Source organism: Piliocolobus tephrosceles, chromosome 2 (assembly GCF_002776525.5).
Source record: "Piliocolobus tephrosceles isolate RC106 chromosome 2, ASM277652v3, whole genome shotgun sequence".
NCBI lineage: Eukaryota > Metazoa > Chordata > Mammalia > Primates > Cercopithecidae > Piliocolobus > Piliocolobus tephrosceles.
In genome coordinates this window covers 120,940,052-120,946,763 of record NC_045435.1, presented here as the reverse complement: position 1 = coordinate 120,946,763, position 6,712 = coordinate 120,940,052, and the positions used below count along the sequence as shown (strand labels likewise).

The window sequence follows — 6,712 nt, the reverse complement described above, 5'->3', positions numbered from 1 at the left end:
AGAAGTAAAACTTTCCCAAATGATTTAAATCACCAGGCATTATCTTGCAAGGTTTGTCATCTGAATTCACACTGCTAGTGTGGTCCAAAAGCCTCAAGCAGAGAATTTAATGAAAGTTGTCTCAGGTTTATTTTGTCCTTAGGTGACTCAAATGCAAATCTTCTTGGTTCTCAGTGTATGCCAGTGCAGGTTTGTAAAATGCTATCCATAAGACGATGCATTCCAACTTCAGAAATGTTAAATTGTATGACAGACATTCTTAAAATCTATTAAATATGTATTCTGTAATGAAATCCATACTTTATATAAACACCAGAAAATGCTATTGAACCATATTTTCTTTCTTGAGAAAGAACAGTATTTAAATGTTAACAATAATAATGACAATAATAATAGTAACAAAAAAGTAGAAACAGAAACAATAGCTATGTCTTTATGATATGCCAGACATTAAATTTCCATGTATTTTGTTACTTGACACTCACAACAGCCCTTTTAAATAGTAATAATATTTTTTTCCTTTTCACAGGTAAGTAAACAGAAAAGCCAATACTTGAATCCAGCCAGTTTTTGTGAAAAGTCATATCTTAATCACTGTTTTAAGAATGAAGGTTTGTATATGTGCCACATTTTCTTGATCCAGTCTGTCACTGATGGACATTTGGGTTGATTCCAAGTCATAAAAAAGGATGAGTTTGCGTCCTTTGTAGGGACATGGATGCAGCTGGAAACCATCATTCTTAGCAAACTATCACAAGAAGAGAAAACCAAACACCGCATGTTCTCACTCATAGGTGGGAACTGAACAAGGAGATCACTTGGACTCGGGAAGGGGAACATCACACACTGGGGTCTATCATGGGGAGGGGGGAGGGGGGAGGGATTGCATTGGGGAGTTATAACTGATATAAATGATGAATTGATGGGTGCTGACGAGTTGATGGGTGCAGCACACCAACATGGCACAGATATACATATGTAACAAACCTGCATGTTATGCACATGTACCCTAGAACTTAAAGTATAATAAAAAATATAAATAAATAAAAATAAAAACCTGTTTCAAAGAAAAAAAAAAAAGAAATTTGTCAACAGACACCTTAAATAGAACGGACAAATTATAAACCGAAAGAAGCTATTTGAAAGATACACAACCAACTAGGATTTGTTTAAAAATATGTATATATAAAAGTTCAATAAGTCAATAAGGAAAGCACAACCAACCCAATAGAAAAATAGACAAAAAACATGAACAATCATTTCACAGAGGAAGAATTATATATGGGCAATAAACACATGAATTGATTAAAAAAAAAAAAAGAATGAAGGTTTGTTACATATGTATACTTGTGCCATGTTGGTGTGCTGCACCCATCAACTCGTCAGCACCCATCAATTCATCATTTATTCAGGTATAACTCCCAATGTAATCCCTCCCCCCTCCCCCCTCCCCATGATAGGCCCCAGTGTGTGATGTTCCCCTTCCCGAGTCCAAGTGATCTCATTGTTCAGTTCCCACCTATGAGTGAGAACATGCGGTGTTTGGTTTTCTGCTCTTGTGATAGTTTGCTAAGAATGATGGTTTCCAGCTGCATCCATGTCCCTACAAAGGATGCAAACTCATCCTTTTTTATGGCTGCATAGTATTCCATGGTGTATATGTGCCACATTTTCTTAATCCAGTCTGTCACAGATGGACATTTGGTTTGATTCCAATTCTTTGCTATTGTGAATAGTGCCCCAATAAACATATGTGTGCATGTGTCTTTATAGCAGCATGATTTATAATCCTTTGGGTATATACCCAGTAGTGGGATGGCTGGGTCATATGGTACATTTAGTTCCAGATCCTTGAGGAATTGCCATACTGACATTTGGACCATAGCAGAGGGTGATGGAATTGTTCTATATCTTGATTGTGATATTGGTTGCTTGATTCTATGTGTTTGTCAATACTCAGAATTACATGCTAAAAAGAATAGATTTTATGTATATAACTTATGCCTTGATTAACCTGACCAAAAATAGTGATAAACAATCTAATAGAATTCTTCCTCATTTTCTTGCACTGGATTCTCATTTCTTTCCTTGTTTCTTTATTTGTGAAAAAGCTCAATGGCTGTATAATATTCTATCATTAGGACAAACTGTGACTTGCAAACATGTTTTCTATCTGAACATTTAAGCTATCTTTTAACTTTTCCCTATTATAAGTAAAAGTCAAATATACAGGTAAAAAAAAAAAAAAAAGAATGAAGGAAGTTTCAGTAAGCAGTAACCACATAGATGGCCGTTCCAAACCAAGAGGATACAAAAGAGCACAGTTTGTTGTTGTCATTGTTGTTGTTTTGTTGTTGTCTTTAAATGACATTTGTTAAAATGTCAGTTGGATTAGCATGGTTAGGACAAAAGAAATTAAGTACAATTAACTAGGTCATAATACTGGCAAAATATATGGAAGCCAGAACATATATTATTTTAATATTAAGATATATGAGATATATTATCTAACTATTGAGGATTCCTTAAAAGTCGTGGAGAAAAAAAAAAATGTATCATGCTGTGAACTGTATTTTCAGACAACAACTGATATCAATGTGATACACTTCCTCAAAAAGATGACAGCAGCTAGATCATGTGCAAAGGGTTCCCTTATATAGAAAAGTTAAAAGTCTTCACTAATATATAACCCATCAACATATAATGAAAACTTTTGACTATATTTTTGGAAGGAAGAGACTGTTTCCAACTGAGTTAATGAATAGGGAAGAAAAAGATGTTTGACAAAAGAAATAATAAATCCAGTTGGAAACCTACTGAATTTGAAGTACTTTTGTAATTTTCATGTAATTTGGTTAGGTCATAGGTGGATTTCTGGGTTGAATAGAGTTGTGAGACTTGATGTCATTGACAGAAGAAATTATTTTCAAACAAATGTATGTAACAGTTGAAATAAAACTTATGGATGCACTTTTGCACATATTTTAGAGTATTCAGTGAATTAAATAAACTTCAACTGATTTTCTTGCACTTTTTTCAAAGAGTTATATTTTCATTTATAATGAAACAAGTATATACAATGTCTTAAAAGCATTTTGCAATAAAATGTACATAATGTAAAATGAACCATTTTAAGCATTTTTAACTGTAAAATGTAGTGGCATTAAACATTCACAGTGTTGTGAAACCATCACCTCTGTCAATTTTTACAACTTAAGTAGCATTTTCAAATACTTTTAAATTTCACGTTCATTGTGTGAATCTTGGTAAAATCAGTCATAGTGTTACTGGAAAGGAGCCCCAATCCAAATCCCACGAGAGAGTTCTTGCTACTCACGCAGGAAAGAATTTGGTGCAAGTCCATAAATTGAAAACAACGTTATTAAGAAAGTAAAGGAATAAAAGAAAGGCTACTCTGTGGGCAGAGCAGGGGGCTGGACTGCTTGACTAAGTACACTTATGGTTATTTATTGATTACATGATAAACAAGGGGTGGATTATTCATGAATTTTCCAGGAAAGGGTGGTGGGGCAATTCCATAACTGAGTGTTCCTCTCCTTTTTTAGACCATGTAGGGTAACTTCCTGATACTGCCATGGCATTTGTAAACTGTAATGGCACTGGTGGTACTGTCTTTTAACTTGCCAATATATTATAATTAGTGTACAATGAGAAGTGAGGATGACCAGAGATCACTTTTGTCATCATCTTGGTTTTGGTGAGCTTTGACTGGCTTCTTTACTGCATCCTGTTTTGTCAGCAAGATCTTTGTGACTTGTATCTGTGCTGACATCCTATCTCATCCTGTGACTAAGAATGATTAACCTCTTGGGAATGCAGCCCAGTAGGTCTCAACCTCATTTTACTTAACCCCTATTCAAGATGTAGCCACTCTGTTTCAAATGTCTCTGACAATAGATCATTCTAAACCAAAAAAAGGAATATTGGACAGAAAGACCAGGCTAATATAGAAGATTTTGTGTGTGGAATGGGGTACGTTTTTGAAAACTTCGTGTTTAGTTATATATGAACAAAAATTAGGCAAATAATGGTTTAAGGACAAAGGATAATCAAGTGGGTACATACATTAAAACTTTATTAATGATATACAATCTCGATAAATGGTCTTTTCCCTAAGACTAAAAGTAAATTATCAGCTTCATGGCTTCACTATTTGTAGTATACCTGTCAATCCATTTCCATAAAGCAAAATATAAACCAGGTTATTATTTATTCTTGAAAAAACGTCTATCCTTTGCCCCATTTTTTTATTAGCAGTCATGACGACAGAGTTCCACAGGACTAAGAGCTTTTGGCAACAATGCTCACCCTCTCTCTCACAAATTTCACAGCCTCAAATCATCTATGAGCCTTGAGGTCACCAAAGATATCCTGTCAAATCCACAGTAAGTGCAGGATTCTAAGATCAGCTCAACAGCATTTCCAGAAGGTTTTGCGTTCTTCTTTTTCTGACCTACTCTCCAACACCTCCTGTTCTATTGTTTATCTTCTCAACATATCTCTCAGTTTTTCCTTTTACTTTCTTTCTCTATCTTAAATCTAAATCTCTTTGAAAAATTCTACCTCCCCTATAGATTTCTCAAGTTCCAGAACTTTTCTCTTATGTCTTATATCTTGGGATAGAAGTTGGGTTGGCATTTCTACTTGTTTCTATCACCCCTGTTAGAACATTGTGCTTTCCGTCTTCCCCTAAATCTGCAGCTTCTGAAGCATAGACAATGCCACTTGATAATGTTCCATGTTATAGTCATCTATAGATCTCTATGACCCTTTCTGATATTCCTTACAGATTTGAACTCTTGGGAAATTGTTCCATTCTTATTTTAATTCTTGGTAATATCTATGTTCACATAGTTGATCACCCCATATGCCATACACTTTGTTTTTTGAGCTACTCTCTCTTCTAGTGAACTTATACTTTGACCTCTCTCTGCAATCCACTATGAGAGCTATCTTTAATAAATACAATATCAATTTAAAGCATCCCATACCTTGAAGAACATTTTCTCTCTGTTCGCAAAAGCCCTTTTAGTGTCCCAACTTCAACACATTAACAACTCTAGCAGTACCTACAACTATTTCTGATACCAACTGGAAATTTCCAGTATGAAGACCAATTGTTTGTGGTCAGTGAGTTCTGACTTGTTGTGTAGCTAGTTGGTTATTTTTATTTTTTTATTTTTTTATTTTTTTACACAGAGTCTCGCTGCTCTGTCATCTAGGCTGGAGTGCAATCAGGAGATCTCGGTTCACTGCAACCTCTGCCTCCCAGGTTGAAGCAATTCTCCTGCCTCAGCCTCCTAAGTATGTACCTAGTTATAATTTGTTAGTACCTATGCTCTACTAGTCATTATATTTTAAAAATATTATCTGTGCCCACAGGCATTGATCCTATTACCCTTTCACTGATTTATTCACTTTCTGGTACTAACTTTATCCTTGCTCAGCATATAAATTGTATGGCCAATTGTCCTTATTCCTGTTGTATATATTATGCATCCCTTGTCTCTCACTACCTATTTTATACTCTTATTATGTCAAATAGGCCAGTCTCTCAGTCTCTATTTTCTTCACTACTACACTTTTGCAGGTGGATAAGGGCACAGAAACAATTAATAGGCTTCCATTTTAATCACTAACACCAATCTCAGTTGAGACCTTATATATCCTACCCAGAAATCTAAGATTATTTATCTAGTTCATTCACTTCAATACCATTCTTACTCTAGATGATATTTTTTATCCTATTTCCCTGAAAAACAGAAGCAATCAGAAGGTATCCTCCTTGAATTTCACTGCATCATAAACTCACTGCCTAACCTATATCGTATATGCAGCTTTTGACCTTCCATGTTCTTAGCAAAGACAAATTATTCTGGTTATCTTTCTAACTCTACCTCTAACTTCATTGACCCCGACCCTGACCTTAATTTACTTTTATGTGTAATCCTAAATATATCAGAATCTAAGTTGAACCTGTTAATTATCTCTCACCTAAATGAGGAAATTCAAACCAATATTCTTCCTTTCTCTTGCATTAGTAACATTATCTTTAGACTTGATTATTTCCATTAGGGTATAAATAACCGCTTCTCGGCCTTTTGGCTAAGATCAAGTGTAGAATATAAATATAATTGAACTTTCATATTTAAATAAAAAACATTTTCATAAAAAATATTATTTTAATACAAAGCTTATATTTCCTTCTAGCTATCATCTCTTTTCTATGCTTTCCTATAGAGCTCAACTCCAAAGTTTACTGTACTTGCTTTCTGATTTTACTCTGTTATGTCCCCTTGATCCCATTTCAAATACTATTTCAAATACCATTTCAAATATTTTCACTACCCATCCTACTGACCCTGCACATGACCTCAGCATTGCTAAATCCAATAGCCAATGCTCATTTCTGATCCAGCTTAAAATGGCAGTATTAACACAGGAAACACTCGGAGTATTTCCCTACTACTGATTTTTTTTTTTTCCCCTCCTCACTGGCCCTCCTCTTAGTCTTTCTGACTGACTTCTCTTATTCTCCGTGTTTTCTAAATCTTCGTATGACCCAGTGTGAGCTTTAGATCTGCTTATTTTCCTCCACTTGATCCTTCTATTCTTCCTCCAATCTCCCACACTTTTCATTCCTGTTCTTCTACCCCATCTTCCTTTTCCATTACTTATTCTCCACATACTT

The 6,712-nt window shown here is 34.9% G+C and overlaps 1 pseudogene; it reads left to right on the top strand.

Annotated features, from left to right (window-relative positions):
* The first annotated feature begins 6,106 nt into the window (after positions 1-6,106).
* LOC111543549 lies at positions 6,107-6,186 on the top strand (annotated as a pseudogene).
* The last annotated feature ends 526 nt before the right edge of the window (positions 6,187-6,712 follow it).